Source organism: Tenrec ecaudatus, chromosome 5, assembly GCF_050624435.1.
Source record: "Tenrec ecaudatus isolate mTenEca1 chromosome 5, mTenEca1.hap1, whole genome shotgun sequence".
In the NCBI taxonomy this organism is placed as follows: domain Eukaryota; kingdom Metazoa; phylum Chordata; class Mammalia; order Afrosoricida; family Tenrecidae; genus Tenrec; species Tenrec ecaudatus.
In genome coordinates, this window is record NC_134534.1 from 180,566,893 (window position 1) to 180,591,374 (window position 24,482).

Consider the following 24,482-nt stretch of genomic DNA (forward strand, 5'->3'; position numbering starts at 1 on the left):
ATCATTCTCAAGGCATTTGCTCTCCACTTAAGCCCCTTGCATCAGGTCCTCTTTTTCCCCCCACCTCCCTCCCCATTCCCCCCTCCCTCATATGCCCTTGGTAATTTATACATCGTTATTTTGTCATATCTTGCCCTATCCGGAGTCTCCCTTCCCCCCTTCTCTGCTGTCCCTCTCCCAGGGAAGAGGTCACATGTGGATCCTTGTAATCAGTTCCCCCTTTCCAACCCACTCACCCTCCACTCTCCCAGCATCGTCCCTCACACCCTTGGTCCTGAAGGTATCATCCACCCTGGATTCCCTGTACCTCCAACCCTCATATGTACCAGTGTACAGCCTCTGTCCTATCCAGCCCTGCAAGGTAGAATTCGGATCATGGTAGTTGGGGGGAGGAAGCATCCAGGATCTGGGGGAAAGCTGTGTTCTTCATCGATACTACCTCACACCCTAATTAACCCATCTCCTCTCCTAAACCCCTCTATGAGGGGATCTCCATTGGCCGACACTTGGGCCTTGGGTCTCCACTCTGCACTTCCCCCTTCATTTAATATGATATATATATACATATATACACATACATATATACATATACACATATATACACATACATACACACACTTATATCTTTTTTTTTTTTTGCATGATGCCTTATACCTGGTCCCTTGGGCACCTCGTGATCGCACTGGCCGGTGTGCTTCTTCCATGTGGGCTTATTTGCTTCTGAGCAAGATGGCCGCTTGTTCACCTTCAAGCCTTTAAGACCCCAGACACTATCTCTTTTGATAGCCGGGCACCATCAGCTTTCTTCACCACATTTGCTTATGCACCCATTTGTCTTCAGCGATCCTATCATGGAGGTGTGCAGTCAATGATATGATTTTTTGTTCTTTGATGCCTGGTAACTGATCCCTTTGGGACCACTCGATCACACAGGCTGGTGTGTTCTTCCATGTGGACTTTGTTGCTTCTGAGCTAGATGGCCGCTTGTTTATCTTCAAGCCTTTAAGACCCCAGTCACTATCTCTTTTGATAGCCGGGCACCATCAGCTTTCTTCACCACATTTACTTGTTCACCCACTTTGGCTCCAGCCGTTGTGTTGGGAGAGTGAGCATCATAGAGTTCCAATTTAATAAAAGAAGGTATTCATGCATTGAGGGAGTGTTTGAGTAGAGGCCCAAGGTCCTTCTGCCACCTTAATACTTGACCTATAAATATGGACACATAGATCTATTTCCCCATCCTCCTATATATATTTGCATGTACATGGAAGACAGGCCTTTAAGATCACATTCTCTCTGATAGCTGGGCACCATCTGACTTTTCACCACTCTTTGCTGTAGCACCTACCGTATATACTCGAATATAAGCTGACCCGAGTATAAGCCGAGGTACCTAATTATGACCTGGGAAACCAGAAAAACTGATTGACTCGAGTATAAGCCCAGAGTGGAAAATACAGAAGTTTCAATAATCAAAACAAATGAAAATAAAATTACTAAAAATTGAGACATCAGTGGGGTAATGTATTTAAATATTTATTTTAAATAAAAAACAAACAAAAGAACAACAGTCATTTAACATTAGTAAACCAGCACAGTGAGTGGAAAATAGGTTCAACAAAAACAATAAGGTATCAACAACGATACCTTAAGAGTACTATTCCCTGAGCCCAATCAGCAACCAAGCTAAAACATAAAGAGTTAAAATCCTTCAAAACTGGATTCCTCATCATCATCCGTATCCTAGAGCAGAGCTTCAGCTGGTGTGAGGACATCATAGACGCTGTCCTCACTGAGATCCCCGTCATCACCATCACTGCTGTCATTTTCATACAAAGTGCAGTCTTCACTGCCATCCATAGCATTACTAATACTACATTTCTGGAAGGCACATCGCACCATGTCTTCTGGAATGTCTTCCCATGCATCTCGAACCCACTTTGCTATTAACTCTAAGTCAGGCTTCATGAGATTTCCTCCTTTTGTTAGTCAGGCTTGACCAGATGACATCCATTCATGCCACATCCTCCGCACATGGTCTTTAAAAGGCTTATTCAAAGATACATCCAGAGGCTGCAGTAGAGATGTAAGCCCACCTGGAATAATGGCTAAAGTAACTTTACTAGATTTTGCCAATTTTTTTATGTCATCTGATAGGTGGGCTCTGAACATATCCCAAACAAGTAATGATGGATTTTTCTTTAAGGCTGCTCCTGGTCATCGGTTCCAAATTTCTTCCAACCATTTTTTGGTTCTGTCTTGATCCATCCAGCTTTTAACATGTGCACACACAGTAATTCTTGGTGGGAAATTTATCTTTTTAGGCAAGGTCCTTCTTTTAAAAGTAATGACAGGACGCAGCTTAGTTCCATTAGCCAAACATGATAGATCAGCTGTAAAGTGTTTTTTTTTAATTTCCTGTGGTTTTGAGAAAAAAATTTTTTTCTCCTAAACTTGCCACGGTTCTGTTGTTTGGAACATCAAAAGTCATGGCAGTTTCATCCATATTCCCAATATCTGCCAGGTCATAATTATAAATCCTTCTTTGTTTTATAATAAATGACTGGAATGACATAATTTTTTCTCCAAGGTCTTGTGGCAATTTCTGGGAAATCTTTGTTCTTTGTCTCAAACATAGAAGGCCAAACCTATTCATGAAGCAGGTACACCATACTGCTGATACAGCACATTTTTCAATGCCTGGTGCTTTATATTTGTCATCCTTAGCCATTTGTAGAGCATGTATGCGGATTCCCATGCGTGTTACGCAGTAACCATTTTGACGACTCTCCATAACCCATTTATGCAATTCACTCTCTAGAGCCCCATAAAAAGACATTAAACCACGATGAGCTTTTTTTAGCTTTTGGAATCTGTTCCAAGTCAGCCTTCATTTTCTGCCACTCCCTCACTTGCTTTTCGTCAACACAGAATTCCCTACTTGCAATACTGTTATTGCTCTCTTCTGCTCTTGACACAACCTTCATTTTGAAACCAGCCTCATATGACCGGCATTTTTATTTTGGTTCAAGAGTATCCATTTCTAATAGGATAAAAAACCAAGACTTTGTAAAAGAACTTTCATGATAATCCCCCGCCCCCCCCCCTCCCCGCGAGGAGGGGGTGAGTCCATGCGGGCCGGGGATGCAGGATGTGAATTAACACAGAGACCAGAGGGGAGAGACAGAGCACAGCCACAGACACATCCTTACCAGTTCAGCTGCCAACTTAGGGTGCTTCTGCGAATTGGAGCCGTCCACGTCATAGGACGACTCTGATTGGTTAGATGTGAGTAAACAAACATTCAAAGCCCTGCAGTGTCTGTCAGTGGGCGCTCAACCAGTTACCTCAGGGTGGGGGGTGGGGGGTGGAGGGGACCCAGCGAGATGTTACACCTCTCTGGGATACCACTGGCCCGTGTATAAGCCGAACCCCAGTTTTTCAGCTTATACACGAGAATATACAGTATATCTTCAGTGATCTCTTCATGAGGGCTAGCATCAAGTATCTAGTCATAAGAACTATTTGTTCTTAGATTGGGGCTAGAATTCAGTGTAAGTCCCAACTCCATTTCTATATCTTTGGTTTACATATGCTCTGGTTCACTTTAGAGACATAATTATCATTTTACGATAGAGAAAATTATCAATCATCCCCCTGGGGCATATGGTATTTCTATTGATGGTGTCATTCATTTAGCCCAACATTTCTCAATCTGTGGGTTGCGACCCCTTTGGGGGGTCTGACAACCCTTTCACAGGGTTTGTCTGATTCATTACAGTAGCAAAATGACAGTTATGAAGTAGCAACAAAAATAATTTTATGTTGGAGGGGGGTCACCACAACATGAGGAACTGTATTAAAGGATTATGGCATTACAGCGGTTGAGAACCACCGATTTAGCCAATAGTATAGAATTTAAGACACTATTTGAAAAAAGGAGATTACCCAAATATAGTACCAAGTATATTCTCCTCTTGGGATCTACATAAATATTATTAAGCATTTGTTCCCTTGATGGGAAGTTAGTCCTCCTGGCTTACCCACCAACAGTAATGTAATTACCTTCTCCAAGACATACATGCCTTCCTCCCCCCATCTTGTCATGAATTTCCAGTAAGCTTTGCTTAACACTCTGGGGTGACCGTAACACAATTTTGCATGAGAGCAACTGAATGGTCATCTCCCTCTTCCCACATCTAGGAAAACTGACCCCAGCTAAGGCAAGATCTCCTCTTTCAACTGTCGAAATGTTTTTGGTTTTTTTTGTTATTACTGAAATCATTTTATTGAGAGCTCTTACAATGCTTATTACAATCCATTCATCACGAAGTGGGTTTTAAGATGTACCTCAAAAGGGAGGATGCAGGGTTCATGGGCATGAGGCAGGCTCTCTACCTTGTTGCTTGGGAGACCTGATTAGAAGATGACAAGACCTGAGAGCAGAAGCCTGCCTTCCTCTTGGTGTTGATCCTTCCAGGAGAAGACTCAGCAATATTTGTCCTTTTGTGATTGACTAGCTTCACTCAGCACAATGGTCCATCCCTGCCATGAGGTGTTTCATTGGTATTTCTTAGGAATGCATAGTATTGCATTGTGTAAATGGACCAGAGTTTCTTTATCCATTCTTCTGCTGATGGGCATTTGGGCTGTTTCCAGCTTCTTGCTATTGTGAACTGTGCTGCAAAGAACATGGGAGATCATAGGTCTATAAGGTGTTCGGCCTCTTGTTTCTTTGGGGTATATGCCAAGCAAAGGAATTTCTGAGTTGTATGTCTTGTCACAGTTGTTTCAGGTAGCACCATATTGCTTTCCAAAATGATTGTACATATTTACAAGGGCTGATAAATTGGACACATACAAATTTCCAACTTCTTTTTGATGGAAAAACATACCATCAATAAAACACTGGCAAATACATGATAGATTTGGATTAAAAAGTTGCAGCACATAAAAGACACAAGAAATAAATACCATATATACTCATGTATAAGCCGAGTTTTTCAGCACAAAAAATGTGCTGAAAAACTGGGGTTTGGCTTATACACGGGTCAGTGGTACCCCAGTGAGGTGTAACATCTTGCGGGTGATGGCCATTCCTCCGCTGTTCATTAAAAGACCCCTGACACTTCAGGGCTTTGAATGTTTGTTTACTCACATCTAACCAATCAGAGCCGTCCTATGACATGGACGGCTCCAATTCTCAAAAGCGCCCGTAGTGATTCACTTATGCCGGCAGCTGAACTGGTAAGGATGTCTCTGGCTGCGTTCTGTCTCTCCCCTCTGGTCTCTGTGTTAATTCACATCCTGCATTTCCCACCCTAGGCTTATACTCAAGTCAATCAGTTTTTCTGGTTTCCCAGGTAATAATCAGGTACCTCGGCTTATACTCGGATCGGCTTATATTCAAGTATATATGGTATGTATGGTATATAAAGATCACCTAAGCTCAGTAGGAAAAGCCCACCAACACAAGCAAAAAGTGGTTAAATATATCAGAATAAATATGAGTGGTTATTAAAGATTAAAATTATTCAACCTCCACCTATAAATATTAAGTAAAAATAACAATGAGGTTCTAATTTACAACTGAACTGAGCACCTGCACCTTACTCCCATCCACAGTCCCATTGTATTTTAAAAATAATTGAAAGTAATATACTCCCCATAGTCTTCATTTTTCAATAAGAAAACTATGGCACAAAGTGATGACATTACTTTTAAAAAGTGACAGGGTTGGCATATGAACTTGGAGACTCTCCATAGAATCTGGCCCCATGTCATGTTAGGCTGCGTTTTCAAGAGAAACAAAACCAGTGACACCAAATATGTATGTGAAAGAACTTTGTATCGAGAGAGTTTTACAGCGAGAAAGCGGCCCAGCCCAGTCCAACTCAAGTCCATGGGTCAGCAGGCGCTACCTGAAGACTCTCATACACGTGGCCCTGCTGGGAGACAGAACAGAAAGGCAAAGTGGGAAGCTGGGAGATCCCAGGCTAGTGGGTGCAGAGTCACGGGGATCCAAGGTCGGCAGGAACATGGCTGGATGCCCGCAGCTCTTAGGGATGGCTGGTCACATGTGTTGCCCCTGGAGCCAGATGCAGAATCCAGGCAGGCAGGAGGGCAAAGAGCAAAAGAGGGATCAGTTCCCCTCAGGATCTTTCTTACACAAGGGCCACACCCCCAATGAGATGTTACCAGTCTATCACCCCTACATTTGGACAGGTATAGCAAGTGGATATACAATCTAATCAACACAACCCAACGTCACTACATGATGCTGCCTCCTAACTGAATGAAAACTGAGTCCCCGAACTCTGGGGGTAGTCAGGATCCTTTTGGTAGATCTATGACATCAAAACTTTATACAAAAACACGCGTGCACACAACCTAGTGGGTGCTCTGTGGAGGCTCTAAAGCTGAACGTGTACAGAAACAGACTGCCACACCTTCTCCCACCTAGAGGCTGGGGGGATTGAACCTCCAACTTCTTGCTTAGCTGCTGAGCCCATAACCATGACCACTGAGTCTCCTTTTTATAATACTGTCAGGACAACTATTTGTCATTTTCATTCCTTGCCAGAGGTTTCATGATGTGCGATCTTGCACAAGAATAAATGCAGTGGGAAAGAAGTCCAGCGATAGATAAATAGATAAACGAACAAATAAATGCATGCCAGGGGCTGACAGAAGAATCCAGGAGAATTCTGTTAAGCCAGCTATAGAAGATTTGCAGAAATATAAGCAAACCAACTCATTAAAATCTTCCCTTATGGAAAACAGTTTTCTTTTTTCATTAAGTATATTGGCGACCATGTAGTTGATTTAGTGTTATCTTTTAACGTCATTAATCTATTTAATTTTCCTCAGTTTGAATGTGTAATCTGGCAAATATGAATGGATAAAACTCATAAATATGAATAGGTAAAAGCTTTTGGAGACTGCAATAAATTTTCAGAATGCAGAGTCTTGGGACCACCAAGTCTGGGAACTAATTGTGCTGCAGTGAATCACTTACTGTAACTCTTCTCCCACAGGCTTGGCCACTCCCACTGAATGGCTGACTACTGTACTAGGACTTCCAGTAAACACTGACCCTCGCTGCCATCACACTGCTTCTGGCTCATGCAGAACCTGCAGGACAGAGTGGAACTGCCCCTGTAGGATTCTGGGACTGTAAATATTTAAGAGCAGAAAGTCTCACTTTTTCTCTCGAGGAACGGCTGGTGGCTTTGAACTGCTGACCTTCCTTTAACGACCCAGTGACTGAATGGGACTCTGCAAATGCGCAGGGCTTGAAGGCTGTTGGAGGGGCAAGCAGAGCTGACCTCCACTGCAGAGGAATAAGCCATGGGTGGCTGATGCCCACAACGATTCTCGCTCTTCCTCCGTGGAATTTGAGGAAGGTAGATGCCACTCTGTGTTAGTCCAGGTGGACTAGAGAAACAGATCCAGAGTCACTCATATATGTATAAAAAAAAAGCGTTATATCAAAGAGTAATTGTATATTAGGAAAACGTCCCAGCCCAGTCCAGATCAAGTCCATAAGTCCAGCATTAGTCCATAAGTCTGATACTGGTACAGGAATCCCTCTTTGGCTCATGCAACATATACTATGTTGCAGAATGCAGGAAGATCCCAGGCCGGTGGGTGAAAAGTCTTGTGGATCCAGTGGTGGTGGAAGCATCTCCAGGTCTCTCGTGGGTCTCAGTGTGGCTCCTTGTGGCTTGTCAACAGGAAGAGGAAGGCAGAGAGAGAGAGAGAGAGAGAGAGAGAGAGAGAGAGAGAGAGAGAGAGAGAGAGAGAGAGAGAGAGAGAGAGAGAGAGAGAGATATGCCTGGGAGAAAGAGAGGAAATTGCCAGAATCCTCATGAGAAGGCCTGATGGACAGGCTAGACTCCACCCCTACACTTATTTACCAAGTTGATCTGAAATTATGTAACTCGCCCCCACCCCGACCCTCAAGCCATTCTTCGCAGGAATAAATTACAGAATTCCGTTGAGCTTCTGTCTCACCTTTTTCTTTTCCCTCCTTGAACAGAGCATACCCGGTGGGGATCTGTGACCTTCGCCCCAAGAAAAAAATCTTGAAAATTGTTCTCTCTTCTTGAGCAGTACTTCTCCCACCCTGAGGGGCGCCTCTCTTGGCACGCTACTAAACCACGGTCTGCTGTCATTCATGAGTTTTCCAGTGGCTAATCCCTTAGAAGCAGTGGGACACCACCGGGTGTGGAATGGGCCTGTAGATGGTGCCATGCCACCATCAGCCCTGTGCACAGGGGCAAACTGCCCATTCAATGGGTGCAGCCCAGCATTCTGGTGGATGACACTGGGCTCCCTGCAAGGAGAAGACGGGTGTATCTGCAGCCAACAGTGAGGGGCTGGGCCCTGGATGACAAAGGCGTAACTGCCGTTTCTTATCTGCCTTGGCAGGACGGACACAGAAGGCCGACCAATTGGCCACAGAGAACACTACACTTAGTTTCGGTTGGAAATCAATTTAATTTCAAAACAGACTTGATTTAAGAAAAATCTTAGGTATTAGGCTAGCACGGCCAATATTGATACGTGAGGGAAGTTTGCCAAACACTCTCTAAAGCAAATCATTGATCCGTCTGGCTGGGGGGCGGGGGGGGTGTCGGGTGTCGTCCCTATGGCCTGGGAGCACCTGGGAGAACTGGAAGGCATGCAGCTGCCCACTGGGAATAAGAAGAGGGCAAGGGCACAGATTAAGGCAAGGGCACACAGGCACGAAACGCCGAACATCGGCAGTTGTGGGCGATTGCTACTTTCTACTTGTTCTCCACCCCCCCACCCCGCCCCCCCCACCCTCGGGGAGCCTGCTTATCAGCGTGCTTCATTCACCACCACAAAGCGGGCTCCAGGCCCATGTGTCTCCCTCTGATAGTCACTGTGGCTGACTGAATGCCACATGGAAACCCAATGTGAGCTTTGAAAACATATAATAATTTTGTTGACACAAGTCGCACATCACATGTTTCATTAATTCCAAAGAGTTGTAGAACCGTGGCCGCACTCGATGTTAGGACCCTTCGTTCCTCTTCCTTGTGCTCATTGTTGCTAACTCCTCATTGTCTGCCAACTTCCCCTGCCCTGCCCCTAGGAAGCAATTCATCCCGTTGCTGGCTCTATAGATTGACCCTTCCTGAATTTTCTATTCAGAAACACACACAACGTCAGAACAAAACCCAACCCATCCACAACGGTGGAATAAAACAGAGAAGCCTCGGTTGAAAAGAAAGCAAAAAATATTAAGGACTCGAGCGAATATGCATTGGATCCAAAGGGATCCACGCTGCAAAGGCGTCACATGTTAACCAACTGCATCCGCTGTCCTCCACCCTGCACGGCACTCTGCCCGATACCAAGGCCATCCCACCCCCGGCCTCTCGTCAGAGGGAGGCCTCATCCACGTGGGGGCGTGGGCTTTCACTGACATCCGTGAAAACCCTCCGTCGTGCAGCTGCAGATGCCGTCGAAACCATGTGGCCTGGGGTCTCGTGGGGCCCGTTCATGCATGCAGGTGCCCCTCGTTCGGTGTCATTTCTATGGGACGATGGTCTGCTCACAAGGATGCTCCGCTCCTTGCTGGCGCTCCTTCTCCTTTGGAGAAGGCCTTGGAAGCTTTGCTCCATCCACACCAGGAAGAGCAGCTCTGCTTACGGTCCATTTAAGAATGCTCTAGTTTTAAGTTGGTTCTGCGTCCGTTTCGATTGAGGTTTACATAGCTGTTCCTTTGCTACTCTTGGGTTTATTTTTTATTGTAATGTTTCTCTGTATGCAAAGTCCAGGACAGCGAAATCTACAGAGACAGCAATGGGATGAATGGATCCTTGGTAATATGGCAGGAGGTGTTGGGGAGAAAGGTTGGGCGGGGGCTAACAACCACGAGTACCAGATTGGAGAGAATGTTCTAGAACGACCTGTGGTGAAGACTGCACAGGTCTTCTTGATGGGACTGGACGAGTGAATTGTAAGATAGGTGAGCTACGTGCCAATAAACCTGTTGGAAATAAAAATCCTAACTCTGCTTGAAGAGACATGTCTTCCCCTGTGGTGTTATAACCCCTTGCACCCTAAGGGGCTCCTCTTCTGACACGCTATCAGACAATGGCCTGCTGTTGTTCATGGGGTTTTCAGTGGCGAATCCCTTAGACGTAGACAGCCCATCCCTTCATTTCAGTCTGGAAACTCACTGAAAACTGTTCTGGCATTTGAAATGCTGGTGGCTTAGTCACCACAGCACCAAAGCTGCACTTGAAAGAGCGACGGTGAACCGGAAGACACAGAAGAGCCGCTCCATGTGAATGATGTGATCAGCAATGAATATTGAACAACTGCCAGGAGAAGACACAAATCCATCTTGGAGGAAGTACTATGGAGTGCTTCTTAGACATGAAGATGATGAGGCTTCATCTCGTGTACTTAGGATATACTGTCAGGAGAGACCAGTCCTTGCAAGAGCTCATAGGGAGGGAGGGAGACCCTCAGCGAGTGATCTTGACAGATTGCCAGGCCTTTCTGCCATGGTGCCAGGGATGGATCCAGACTGCCAACCTTTAGTTCTGTGAATGAATCCAAACCACTTGTGCCACACAGGGACCTTGGAGAATCATATAGCCTAGCAATCTTTCCCCAACATTCTCCACTCATCTAAGAAAGAAAGGGTGAGTGTAGGAATGGCTGTCAGTCTTTAGTCTCCCCTGCGTGTGATGTCTCTTCTTACTCCTTATTAAAGGCTGCCATCACTGCGGAAGGCGTGGCCCTGGCCTGAGTCCTGGGGCAGCAGGCCACGTCCCTAGACCAGGGTAGCAGCAGGAAGGCTCACAGGCAGCTGTGAAGGCAAAGGAATGAATATGATGACCTTCTACTTCCGTTTCTTATTCTTGAAACTGGTTTGTTAGTGGTGGTGTCACAGGCAGGCGGCCCGCGGTTCTTCTCTGTCTCATTGCCTAACTCTGTCTCAAAGACGTCTGTTAACTTTCAGCGATGATCTGTCTTTCTTTAAAGTGGAAGGACTGCTTGGCGCACGTGGCTTCTTGCAGCCTTTTTATTCTGCATATTACCGAGGTGACAAGTTTAGATGACATAATTTTTACCTAAAGCAAACCTTGCTTGCAAGTGGGATGTAGAACCTTAGTGTGTTCTAATACTGTGGTGGTCTCTCCTTAAAGTGGGATTTCGCTGGATCCTGCAGCTAGCCATCACTGACCTGTCAGCACTTTCTCCTCATAGCCTCCAATGCTCCATCAGGACATCCTAGGACCCACTTCTGCAAAACCCTGCAAACATGCACGGTCAGGGATTTTCAATTCCTGGGCGGTAGAGCAAGAGAGCCAGGAAGGCTGTAATTTAATCCAAGTAAGGTTTACCAGGTGCCCAATTTTTGAGGAAAGATGATGATAAGTCCACTCATGTCAATGCTCAATATTTCCGAATTAATCAAGTCTCGCTATCATTTTGGGATGATGTGACTTATGTAGGACTGTTTGTGTCAGCTCACCCCAGGTTTGCATCCTGTTCTTTGCTCGCTGTACTAACGTGAAGCTCCTTGCCGCAGGGAGCCCCGCTGGCACGTGCAGGCCAGGCGTTGGTCCTCACAGCCCGGCCCAGCATGGCCCTGACTCCCTCTGCAGGTGATGGGCTATTGTCCTTTGAAATGTGCCTTCCACCCTTTCTTTATCACATGCTTTACTTCTGAAAAAGGAACCCCCGCCAGCCATATCAAAAACAGGCCACTTCAATCAGCATATTACAAAATGAAATTTAGTTGCACAATTTCTAATAAACAACAATGACAATATTTTTTCTGAATAAAAGCTACTTTCATGTTAAAGGAACAGTGACCTGTTTTGTTTTAGCCATGTTTTTATATTCTTTTATTAATAGAATTTTACTGCTTAGCATATCATAGTTATACGAATAATTTTATATTTTGCCAAATCACTTAAAATTGCTTTTATAACCTGCAAATGCAACCTATAAAGATAATTCTTCCTCAAACATTTCTTTGCGGTAATCATATATGCCTTATCCATATGGTAAGTGATTTACCCAACTCGTAGAACTAAAGCCAACATCTACTGATTCCTTGTCCATTCATTTTTCAGAGGATACGGGAAAAAAGTTCATAGTAAAGGGAATGACATGATAATGGAATATCTTCATGACCTCTCTGAAGCTCCCCTCATAAAGGGCTTGCTAAAATAGAGTTCCTTTTCTATTCTTTTGCATTTAGCATATATATAATATATATATAATCATTTATTAGGGGCTCGTACAACTCTTTCACAATCCATCCATCCACCCATTGTGTCAAGCACATTTGTACATTTGTTGCCATCATCATTTTCAAAACATTTACTTTCTACTTGAGCCCTTGGTATCATTTCCTCCCTCCCTCTCCCCCCATCCGTGCCCTGCTTATATGCTGAAGCCACTGCCATCTGGAATACTGCAAACACACAAGTCCTCTGTGACAAAGAGGCTCCCTCCCCCTGCACCCCAACATCTGTTCTTTTTTCCTTTTTCTTTTCTTAGTAAAATCCCTGACTTTTAACAGGATTTTAAGCAGGTTTTAAACACATCTCCACCCGAAGAAAATGGTTTTCTCCAAACCTCCTGTGTAGCTTGATGAGGTCATGTGACCAAATGCTGGCTAATAACACACTAGTGATAGTAGTATGTGCCACTTCCAAGAAATGTGCTTACAGGGCAAGGAGATGTTAGACTTTGGCCCTACTTTCTGGCTATGAGGCGAATGTGACCAGGTAGCTATCTTGCCGTGTAAGATGAGAGCCATGTCTGACAATTTAAAACCACTCCTGCGGTGTCACTTCCAAACGCATGGCAACCATACACGACCCGGGAGAGCTGCCCGGGTGTCCAAGGCTGTAAATCTGCAGGACACCAGACTGCTACTTCTTTCCTACAAAGTGGCTGGAGGGTTTGAACCACTGACCTTCCCGTGAGCTGCCGAGCATTTACCCACTGCACCGGGGGGGCTCCTTGAAAGCTACTTGTTAATGGCAACAAGAATGGAAAGATAGGACCTTTGTTTTCTGACCCTGCGGAAGGACACCCCAGGTCTAGAGACTGCCCCAGGTTTGTTTGCTTTTTATGTGAGAGATAAAATAATCTTTTGTTTTGTCAAACCACAGCAATTCTGGATTTTCTGTTACTTATGTGTACACCTAATTGAAATGGACAAATTCTCAAATAGGGAGAGAAAATATTTCCTTTTGAGAAGGCACTACACTGTGCTGTAGTTCTGTAGGTTTTGGCTACTCTAACTGCGACATCTCTTCTTCATGAGCGAATTCAAGTCTGGCAGACATCACCCGTCATCGTCCTCATCGTCAAGCACTCTCCCAATTTCTCTTCCTGAGGAAGTCAGCATCTTCAGCACGATGCTCGCTTCCTTTGAGGGAATGCACATGTCTGCACATGTGCATACATTAAACTTAAATTTTTCAATGTTCATTATCAATTCTTGTGTCTCATGCAGTTGTGCACAAAAAACTCAGTATCATGGGTGATTTGTGTTCTGATTCGTTCACAAGACCAAGTGCTCAATTAACAGTGAGTTTTGTCCCCAAGGGAACAGTCTGTGGAATGTTGTAAAGGTTTGCTTCCTGACCTGGGAGGTGCTGTGAACGCTCAACAACAACAGAAGTAAAAGTGTCTGCGTGTATGAGCAAACACAAGCCCTGAGGGGCACACTTCTACACTGACACACACACACACACACACACACACACACAGGAGGTCACTCAGAGTCAGAGTCAACTCAACAGGACTGGTGCTGTGCCGCCGGGTCAATGACGATCTGCCTTACAGGAAGGAGGAGACCTGCCCCAGAGGTCTTCCAGCCTTTACAGAAGCGAATCACTGGGTCTTGTCTCGCTCAGAGCTGCTGGTGTGTTCAAACCACAGGCCTTTCACTTAGCAGTCGAGTGTTTAAGCATTGCGCCACCAGGGATCCTCAGTGGAAATCGAACCCCCTCAAATCTTCTGCAGACTAAAGCTAGGATAGATGGATGAGTAGATCTGGTTTACAAATTGCAGTCAAGTTCTAAGACAAGGAAACGCAGAACCTCTGCTTTCCACATGTGTGCTCAGAAGAGGCACACACTTTTCCCTGTTAGTTGTTGTTGCTAACTTTTATTTAGCTTTGGATCTATGGCCTCAACTCCAATCTGATCAACAAAGAGGGATGGCCTGCCTCAAAGGAGGTTTGGTTCCCCCCCTTTTTCTAAGCTCTAATTCACTCCATCTATGACAATCTGTGATAGTTAAAGTTTTGTGTCAACTTGGTTGAGGTAAGATTCTTAGTGACTTGGCAGTTGAGATCCAAGAATCCCCCATGATGAGATCTCCACATGAGTGTGGGTGGGGCTGCTTTCAACATGAACAGATGATGTGGAAAGGTTTGCCGCGTCTGATCCTGCATCTGGCTCACTGAACTCCAGTTCTATGGACATGAGCCAACAGCCTGCCATATTGCCTGCTGATTCTCAGAGTCATCAGCAGTCGGCCTTCTTACCTGACCACCTTGGATCCATTTGATTCTGCAGCCACACCTATGGCATCTTCCTGCTGATCTTGGGCTTCGTAGCCCTTAGAGCAATGCAAGGGAGGAGCAGCCTCTTCCTGACATCTGACTCATCGACTTGGAACTTGATAGAAACATCTCTATGTAGACATAAGCTTCACTCATTTTGCTTCTCTAGAGAATCTAACCTGAGGCAGTTCCTATTCTAACCTCATAAAATTGAAAAATACAGTAATATGTGAAAAGGACCTTTGAAAAGTACTTTATAAACCTGTTGTTATTAAAACATGTGTTTTCTTACATCCAGCTAAGCCATGTTTCAGATTAATCCAAGTTATATGAAGCTATATCTTTTTTTAAAATTAGGGGCTCATACAACTCCCATCACAATCCATACATATACATACATCAATTGTATAAAGCACATCTGTGCATTCTTTGCCCTCATCATTTTTGAAGCATTTGCTCTCCACTTAAGCCGGGTGGGGGAGGAAGCTATATCTTCCAAAACTCAAAACGTAACACCATTGAGTCAATTCCAACTCAAAGTGACCCTGCAGAACAGGGTAGAACTGCCCTGTGGGTTCCCAAGAGTGTGATTTTTTTATGGGAGTAGAGAGCCTCGCCTTTCTCTCAAGGAACAGCAGGTTGTTTTGAACTGCCAACCTTATGTTAGCAGCCCCATGTATAACCATTATGCTACCAGGGCTAATGGGACTGAATTAGGTTTAAGCAACTCTAGGTACCTTAGCCAAATTTACGATTCCTTATTTCCATTGAATAAGGAAGAATTGAATGAGCTCTTCCTTATTCAGTGGGAATAAGGAATATTAAATTGGGCCAAGGTGGCTAGTTTCAATGGGAATAAGAAAGACTGAAGAAGAATTGGTGCATTTGAATTATGGTGCTGGCGAAAAATAAAGAAAGTGCCGTTGACCACCAAAAGAACAACAACAAATCTATCCTGGGTGAAGTATAGCCAGAATGCCCTTAGGAACTAGAGGGTGATACTTTGTCTCACGTGCTTTGGATATATTTTTAGGAGAAATCAAGCCCTAGAGAAAGACATCATGCTTGGTCAAGTTGAGGGGCAGTGAAAGAGAGGAAGACTCACAAGAGGGATTGACACAGTGGCTGCAACAATGTATCCAAACACAGTAACAATTGTGAGGGTGCTGCGGGAGTGGGAGTGGGATGTGTATAGGTTCCGTATGGCATCTACAAACACCAGTTACCTTAGCAGACGCACCTGACTTCTCAGTGTATTAACACCACAGAGGTTTATTCCACCATCAGGTAACAACGTACCTCAGACCAGAATCCGAAGGGAGTGTGCCGGACTCTGCTGATTCTTCTCCAGGGGTGATTCTGGGATCTTACATGCTTTCACCTTAAAGTTGTGCCATCTTAAAGTCCTTTGTCTCCAGCCCCACAGATGGGAACGAGAAAATAGAACTCACACCTGCTCTGAATGGTTTAGGACAAAAGTATTCTGTGTCCTTTCTAGCACAGCCTTCTGACCAGAACTGCTTCTCTAAGTTCATCTAAACTGTATGGAAACACTTGGATACAACATTTGGGCTGTCCTGTGATGTTTATTTTCCAGTTTTCTTTGGCCCCCAAGCAGAGTTTGACCCCAAAGCAAAAAACACTGGTTGAAGGAGGAAAAATCCTCCTTACAAATATTTACTCTTGTCTAATATCATTGACAGCCTACTACCGTGGGAGATGCAAGTATGTTAGAGACACCACACACAGAGGACTCCTACGCCATTACACTACACGTGTTTCTTACCTCTTCCGTGTTCACATTCATTTCCTATGCAGATGGTGCCATGGGTTTTGTGCATACAGAGAAGTGAGGCGCATAAAAGGCATGTCATAAGCCCCCGTCACACAGCCAGTAAATGTAGGAACTGGAATTTCAATATTACATTGGGTAATTGTAGATGTTTGTCGCCCACTGTGAATGAGATGTCAAAGACAATCTGGCTTGAGTATGTTCATGATTTCGCCCCTGCCAATTGAACAAACAAACAAACAAACAAACAGAAAGGTAAAGATTTAAAGTTCAATAAGGTGACAGATATTTCTGTGGTTGACAAACGCAACACTGGTGACGTTCTACTGCGTATGGAACCGACTACAAATGGAAAAAGTTCAACTAGCAAAGAGGAAAAGTAAACAAACAAACAAACAAAAATCTACCTGATTCTTCCTGGGATGGGTAGATAGATGGACAAGCGGGGGAAACTCTGCGTTACCCACTCAGGGAATGCACTAAGGGCCTGGGGAGAACAAGTTATCAACAAAAGATTATGTGAGAACTGGCTTGGTAAACAACTTGACCTTGAAGCCAGGGGCTAGTAAATTCTTGACACAGGACCGTACCCTGGAAGATAATTCTGAGACATGCTGGCCCCAGGGCAGCAGTCCAGATTAAACAGAAAGGAAAGATGAACGAGAAGCAAGGACGAACTGGGTGACTAGTTACTCGGCCATTTGCCGAGGGGCAACCCCCTCTTATTAGAAAGTGCCATTTAAGTACTCGACATTCCCACAGCTGAGAGGCCAGGCCGCTTCTCTCCAGGAGCTTACGGTGCCCTTTCTAACTCGTGAGAAGGGTCTGACTTTTCTTTTGAAGTGACTCTCTGCTCTAATGGAACTGTGGCTTAACTCTTTGCTGCTGATGTGTGTGTGTGTGTGTGAGTGTGTGTGTGTGTGCAGTTTATCTCTGGATCCTAAGAAACCACGTGGGTTTGAAACTTGCTGTTCTCCCTGTGGTTGACAGCCCGGTGCTGAACTTCACAAGAAATGTCTTCTTAAAATTTCCCCCCTTTTGTGAAACCTTGTGAAATAGTGGCCACAGTAGCTGTCTTTAGCTGGTGAGACAATGGTTTACTTGAGTTCTTATTTATTTTATTTTTAGTTTTTTTACTTGTGTTTTTATTCTATTCCTACATGTTTATTTTTATTTATTTATTTATTTTACAACCTTGGTGGCCTTAGCCCATCGCAAAAAGACACATATTGTATGAGATCACTACTACAAGGAAAACACCAAAACAAAGATGAGAAGCAGCTCTCAGGTCGTACGATAACCCAACCCTGCCTCCTAGGCAGTGGAATGATGTACATGTTTATTTTTAATGTAAAAATTGATTAAAAAATATGAAACATTTCCTAAAAGTATTCAGGACAATTAGTGGACTGCTCAGCCACTCCAGAGAGCCCTATATATGTAAAGCCGATGTCCTAAAAGATTTCTTTTAAAAAAATGTTTTGGGGGAGGTTCTTACAGATATGATAGCAATTATATTAAGCAAACTTGTACATATGTTGCCATTGTCATTTTAAAAACATTATCTTTCTACCTGAGCGGTTAGTCTGTCATAAAATATTTCTGGCAACAGGAGCTCAGCACATTTTGGGGGGGGGCAGTCGGTTATGGAGTCCTAAGCACTATCTGTTCAGTCGGCTAGCATCTGGTTATTGTTGTTACCCAACCAGCTCTGAGTCTGTCAGGCAAATGGTACTTTTGGAAGGGCTTGGTGGATTCCTGGAAAGCTGGGAGCTGGGCTTGGACAAAGACTAGTGACTCTCAAGGTTGCGGAAGCGTTCCTCGGCCAAACTCGGGCAACAGTAACAACATGTGCACTTGTAACCATTTCTGTAACAGCGCTTCCTTCATTTCAGATTCAAAGTCTCAGAGCCAGTGTCTGGTTGTCCAGGCCAAACTCATCTGCTCATTCCGACTCCCCAGACTTGCTCCCCCTGCCCCACCCCCACAAGTCAGGCCCCTAACAGAAAGCAGACACTTCCTCCAAAAATTGCACACAAAGGTGGGGCTTCAGAAGGGAGATTGGGTTGCCCAAAGAACAGCCAGTGGCAATAATTGTCCCCATTATAATCAATCAGCCTTCCCCCACCTCACTCACTGATCATCAATACAGGCTCTGTGTACGCATAATGTTCAGGAAGAAAATTTTACATCCTGGCCCCATTTCTTAGTTTCCTTAGGTATGCTAAGTTGTGAAACATATAAAACAAGAGATTAATTTCGAAATATTGACTGCATAAAATAATAATATATAATTGATCAAGGTTCACAAGAGTGGGAGGGTGGGTCAGGGAGAGGGGAAAAGGAGGAACAGATACCAAAGGCTCTGTTTTGGAAAGAGAATGTTTTGGAAATGTTTGTACAAGTGTGCTTGAGACAATTGAATGATGGATTGTTATAAAATTTGTAAGAAACCCCCCCCAATAAAATGATTAATCAGAAAAGAGAAAGAAATATTGCTTAGCTCCTAATTAATACGGTTTCTATCCCAATAGCCGTCAGGGAGAACGGGTAATGTGGTCATTCTCAGTCCTCAGACTTTCTGACAACTGCTGGCAGGAGTGGACTCCTGTGACTGATCACAAGTGCCCCATAAGTGTCCCCAGATGTGAGTGAGAGGAAGCTAAGGGGCTCCAGGGCACATGGCAGCTCTAAAAGGGAAGTTTTCCATCTCTTTGGGGTTAGCTCAACTGCTTCTCCACTGAGCGCAGGGTCCCCCTGTTGCTGTTGTGTGTGCCCCCCCTACCCCCCAACAAAAACCGAGAAGAGGCAGGTCTCTAACAAGCACATGATGGACGATATTCAAGGAGCTGCAAGACAGAGAAGAAATTGCGAGTGAGTGGTGAGTAATAAAAGTAATAAGACGTAGATAGAAGGGGAAAAAGGGATTTATTGGGGGATGTGGGGAATGGGTAGGAAATGAGGAGGGTGAGGGGATTTGGGGAGCAAACAATGAATGCAGGAGAGGGGAGGGAGCACTAGAACTGATGGTGGTGATGTATATACAACTAGTTGTAAAAGCTATTTAACCATGGAATTATATGATATGTGAATACTATAGCAAGAAAACCACTAAAAAAAGAAAGAAACCAAACTTGACCAGTGGTTACCCTGGGTAATGGGGGGAAAGCTGTTGCTTAGGGGGCATGTTGTTTATGTCAGTGGTGGTGGCATAATTTGGAAAAGGATATCAATACTGGGTGTACAACACGAGGAGTATAATCAATGGCATTGAGCTATACAAATAGAAGTTGTGAAATTGGAGTCTGTTTTGTTGTGATTGTTGCCACCATTAGAAAAAAAATTATGAAGAATCACATCAGCCTGAGTGATTATGAGGTGTCAATGGGAACAGGTATCAGACATCCAAGACCCAGAACAAAGAATCCTATCTATGTGAATGAGGGGGAGGGTGGAGTGGATCTGTAGCCCATCTATAGACAATTGGACATCCCTTCAAGAAGGGTCCCAGGGAAGAGACAAGCCAGTCAGTGTACAGAATATCGTCGATGAAACATACAACTTTCCTCTAGCTCTTTAATGCTCCCCCCCGCTTTCTACCTTAGAAATCTGGCTAGACCAGAGCATGTTCACTGGTACAGATCAGAGCTGGAAATCCAACGGGGAATCCAGGGTGGATAAACCCCTCAGGACCAATGAGAGCAGCAATACCAGGAGGGGAAGGGGAAGGTCGGTGGAGAAAAGGGGGACCGATCACAATGATCCACATATAACCTCCCCCAGAGGGGATGGACAACAGAAAAATGGGTGAAAGGAGACAGCAATCTGCATAAGACATGAAAAAAATAACGATTTATATATTATCAAGGGTTCATAAGGGAGGGAGGAAAATAAGGAGCTGATACCAAGGGTTCAAGTAGAAAGAAATTTTTTTGAAAAGGATGGTGGCAACAAATGTATAAAGGTACTTGACACACAAGGGATGGATGGATGGATTGTGATAAGAGCCATACGAGCCCCAATAAAATGATTTCTTTAAGTGCACAAAGAACAATGAGTCCAAGGAAGAAGAAAATGTTCTAGAATTGAATATGGTGCCAATTGGACAACTCTTCTCAATCTGATTGAGTTATTGAATCATATGCCGTGTGGATGAAGAGCTACTAAAACTGTTAAAAAGCGGGGGTGGGGGGAGGGAAACAAAGCAGTGAGGGTGTGAAGAGCAGGAGCACCAGGAGGAAAGACAGGGAGGAGGAGTCAGGACAAACTGCCTAGTCTGTGGCTATTCCATCCTGCTGCAGCCTCACTCCTGCAAACGCATGTGCCCCCCTCACTTTGCTTGGCCGCAGTCACAGGGACTGCTCCACGCCCAGAGACAAGCATGACTCCAAGCCCCTGCAGGGGGATTCCGTCTGAGTTCCAATGAAGTGCAGGTTCCCTGGGCACCCCATGAGGTGCTTCAGAAAGCGGGTGCTGGCAGTAGCAAAGGCAGACTGCGTAGGGCTCAGGAGAAGCTTGGTGGACAGAGGTGACATCATGGAGCTGGGCCCGATGGTCTCTCTCCTCTTTAGTATCCAGAGCTTTCCCCGAAGGAAGGGCCACTCCTGGGGAAGCCCCGTCATGTACGTCAGAAGTCACTCCTACCTCCCACCCCAAGCCCCGCCTGTTGAAAAGTACTTTGTGACCCTTTCTCATATTCTTCCTCAAATTCAGCTGAAACAGAATCTTAGGTTTCGTTGTTTGTTTTTCAAATTTTTCTTCCATGAGCTGAAGTAAAAGGAACTGCCCTTGACCAGCAACTTGAATAACATAATCACGGGTTACTGAGATCCTGAGAAGTCCCCCAATTATAGTCTACGCTGAAAATGAATAGCTATATTAGACAAAGTCTAGAAGTAATGAGCTCCTATATTTTTGTCTGTAACTCTGAAATTGTGATAAAATAAAAAAATAACAACTGGGGAGGAGAAGAAGAAGAAGAAAGATTATTCTAAAAGCTTCCTATCCTACATTCTATCTGATGCAGATTTTTGTTTTCCTCTTCTTGGGGAGTCGCCATATTAACTCCTGCTCCCTATTAGCAATGTAGCTCAACCATGGCCAGATTTCCCCCTTATTTCATAAATCTCCTCTTATCAGAAACAGTCAGCTTGCTGGTGCCTGGCTACCAAAAGATACAGCTTCTGGGATCTTAAAGGCTTGAAGTTAAACCAACGGCTATTTAGCAAAAAAGCAACAAGCCCACACAGCAGAAGCACAATGGCCTGTGCAATCATGGGGTGTCAAAGGAATCAGGGAGCAGGTATCAGAAGGCCCAAAACAAACACAAAAACATATTGTTGAGAACAAGGAGGGTCGGAGCAGAAACCCCAAACCCATCTGCAGACAATGGGACATCCCCTTACGGAAGGGTCTCAAGGAAGGGATGCGTTAACCAGGGTGCAGTCTAGCACCAATGAAACCCAGTCTTTCTCTGGTTCCTTGAGGCTGCCTCACCCCCCACTATCCTGACTCCAGTCCTGCCTTTCACTGCGGGCTAGATTAGACCAGAGCATGTGCACTGATACAGATAAGAGCTCACAACATATGGAATCCAGGTCCGATAAACCCCTCAGGAACAGAAATGGGAGTAGAGATACCAGGAGGGGAGAAGGGGAGGGGGTAGAGAAAGAGGAAGAACCCTTGGGGGAAGGGAGACAGCAGTCAATGTAAGATATGAAATTAATAATACTTTATAATTTATCAAGGAGTCACAAGGGTGAGAGGAAGGAGGGAGGGTGAAAAGAGGAACTGATACCATGGTTCAACTAGAATGTAAATGTTTAGAAAATAGTGATTGTAACATATGTACAAATATGCTTGATACATTTGATGTCTGGATTATTGTAAGAGCCCCCAATAAAATGATCTAAAAGAAAGAAAGAGCGAGTTTGGAAACTAACAGAAGACTAGTTCTATCAGGACTGAAATTTGAGGAAGAATTAAAACAGATTGTCTGAGGCTCCTGTTTTTCCTAGTGTTTATTAAAGAGAGAAACCAGAGCAGTAATGCAGATAAAGGTCAAACTCATTGCCATTGAGTGGTTTCTGACTCAGTGGCCCATACAGGAGAGAGTATATTTGGATCACTCTTGATAATAAGTTTGCAATGTTTTTAGAATCACTTTTTAAAAGGAGAGTTGTAAGTTTGTAAATTCTACTTGGAAATCCGTGTTGATTTGGGGAAATGGCCTGGTAATTGGGTACCAGGCATATGGTACTATTTAACAATGGTTTCTAAGGACAACAAAACGTGAGCTCTCCACCAATGGGAAGGGCTGGGGAAAACCGAAAAGATGAACAAAAACCCTTTAAACGTTTTGGAGAAACCACACTTTACTGAATGGAGGAGATAGTTTGAAAGCTAGACTCGCTTAAGGGAGATAAGCCTTGCTCAATGTGTTTCTTCAAAAGGAAGTAGAGTTAAGAAGAAACTTTTTTAAGATTCAGTCTGACACAGGAGTGGGGTGCATGTGGCCAGCAAGAGGACTCAGGCTTTAGGGTCCCAACCAGACAGGAATAAGCTTCTCTGACACTCAGGGAAACTGAGGAAAATAGATCTAGAAGCTACTGTGAGTCTTTTTCATAGCAGACAGGGCATATTTCTAAACTAGATAAATAAAGGGCTCTGGGGTTGGCTGGTCCGAGGAGGTAAGTGACCTGGAATCAAACGTGGAAGCAATTTGAAAGGCGTTCCGTGTGGGCCATGGTTTTAAGTACCACACACGTTGCCCTGTAAATAGCTTGAAAAGAAGATTGGCTTGGACTACAGAGTGGACTAGTTGGTGCGTCTCCATGGCTGCAGCGCTGAGCCGGGGGTGGGGTGTGGAATGGGAGAGCACAAACGACCCAAGAGCATCGCCTGAAGAACAGGCCGTGAGCTTCCCTGGCAACAAAGGTTTATGCCAGTGGTTCTCAACCTTCCTCATGGCGTGACCCTTTCATACAGTTCCTCATGTGTGGTGACCCCCAACCATCACATTATTTTTGTTGCTACTTCATCACTGTCAGTTTGCTGCTGTTATGAATCAGGCGACCCCTAGGGTCGTTCAACCCCCAAAGGGGTCACAACCCACAGGTTGAGAACCACTGGTTTAGGCCATGAATGCAGGTTAGGTACAAAACCAGTCTACTCTATGAGCTGCCCCTGCTCATTTTCCTCTACAGCTCTTAGTTTGGTGCCTATTTCAATACCTGCTCGAGTCCTTGAGAGATGCCAGCAGTTATCCCAGCTAGTGGCCAACTGGCAGGAGGATGGTGGCATCCACCCCGAGAGCTCTTTGGAAGGCAAGTCTGATGAGCAGCTACTGAAAATGCTGTGGAGTGCAATTCAACCCTGATACATGTGGTGTGTTAGACTGGGGAGACTAGAGAAACAAATCATTGATGATACCTAAGAGAGAACTTTATATCAAGAATTATGCAGAGAGGTAGTGGGGAGGAGATGAGTCACTCCAGGTGCAGTGTAGCATTGATGAAATTCACAATCTTCCTCTAGTTCTTAAACGCTTTCTCCCTGCCACTAACATGATCTCAATTCTGCCTTGCAAACCTGGTTAGACCAGACAAAGCATAGCGGTGCAGATGGGAAATGGAAACACGGGGAATCCAGGACAGATGAACTCCTCAGGACCAGTGGTGAGAGTGGCGATACCAGAGAGAAGAGGGAAGAGAGGGTGGAGAGGGGGAGCCAATTACAAGGATCTACATATAACCTCCTCCCTGGGGGATGGGCAGCAGAAAGGTGAGTGAAGGGAGACGCCGGGCAGTGTATGATATGATAAAACAATAATTTATAAATTATCAAGGGTTCATGAGGGAGGGAGGAGCGGGGAGGGAGGAGGTGGGAAGGAAAATGAGCTGATTCCAGGAGCCCAAGCGGAAAGCGAGAGTTTTGAGAATGATGAGGGCCACGAATGTCTAAGTGTGCTTCACACAATTGATGTACTTGTGGATTGTGATAAGAGTTGTATGAGCCCCAATAAAATGATTAAAAGGAAAAATAAAATAAAACAGCAATGATGAATAAAACAATCAATAAATAAAATCCTCAGGTCCAAAACCTTAC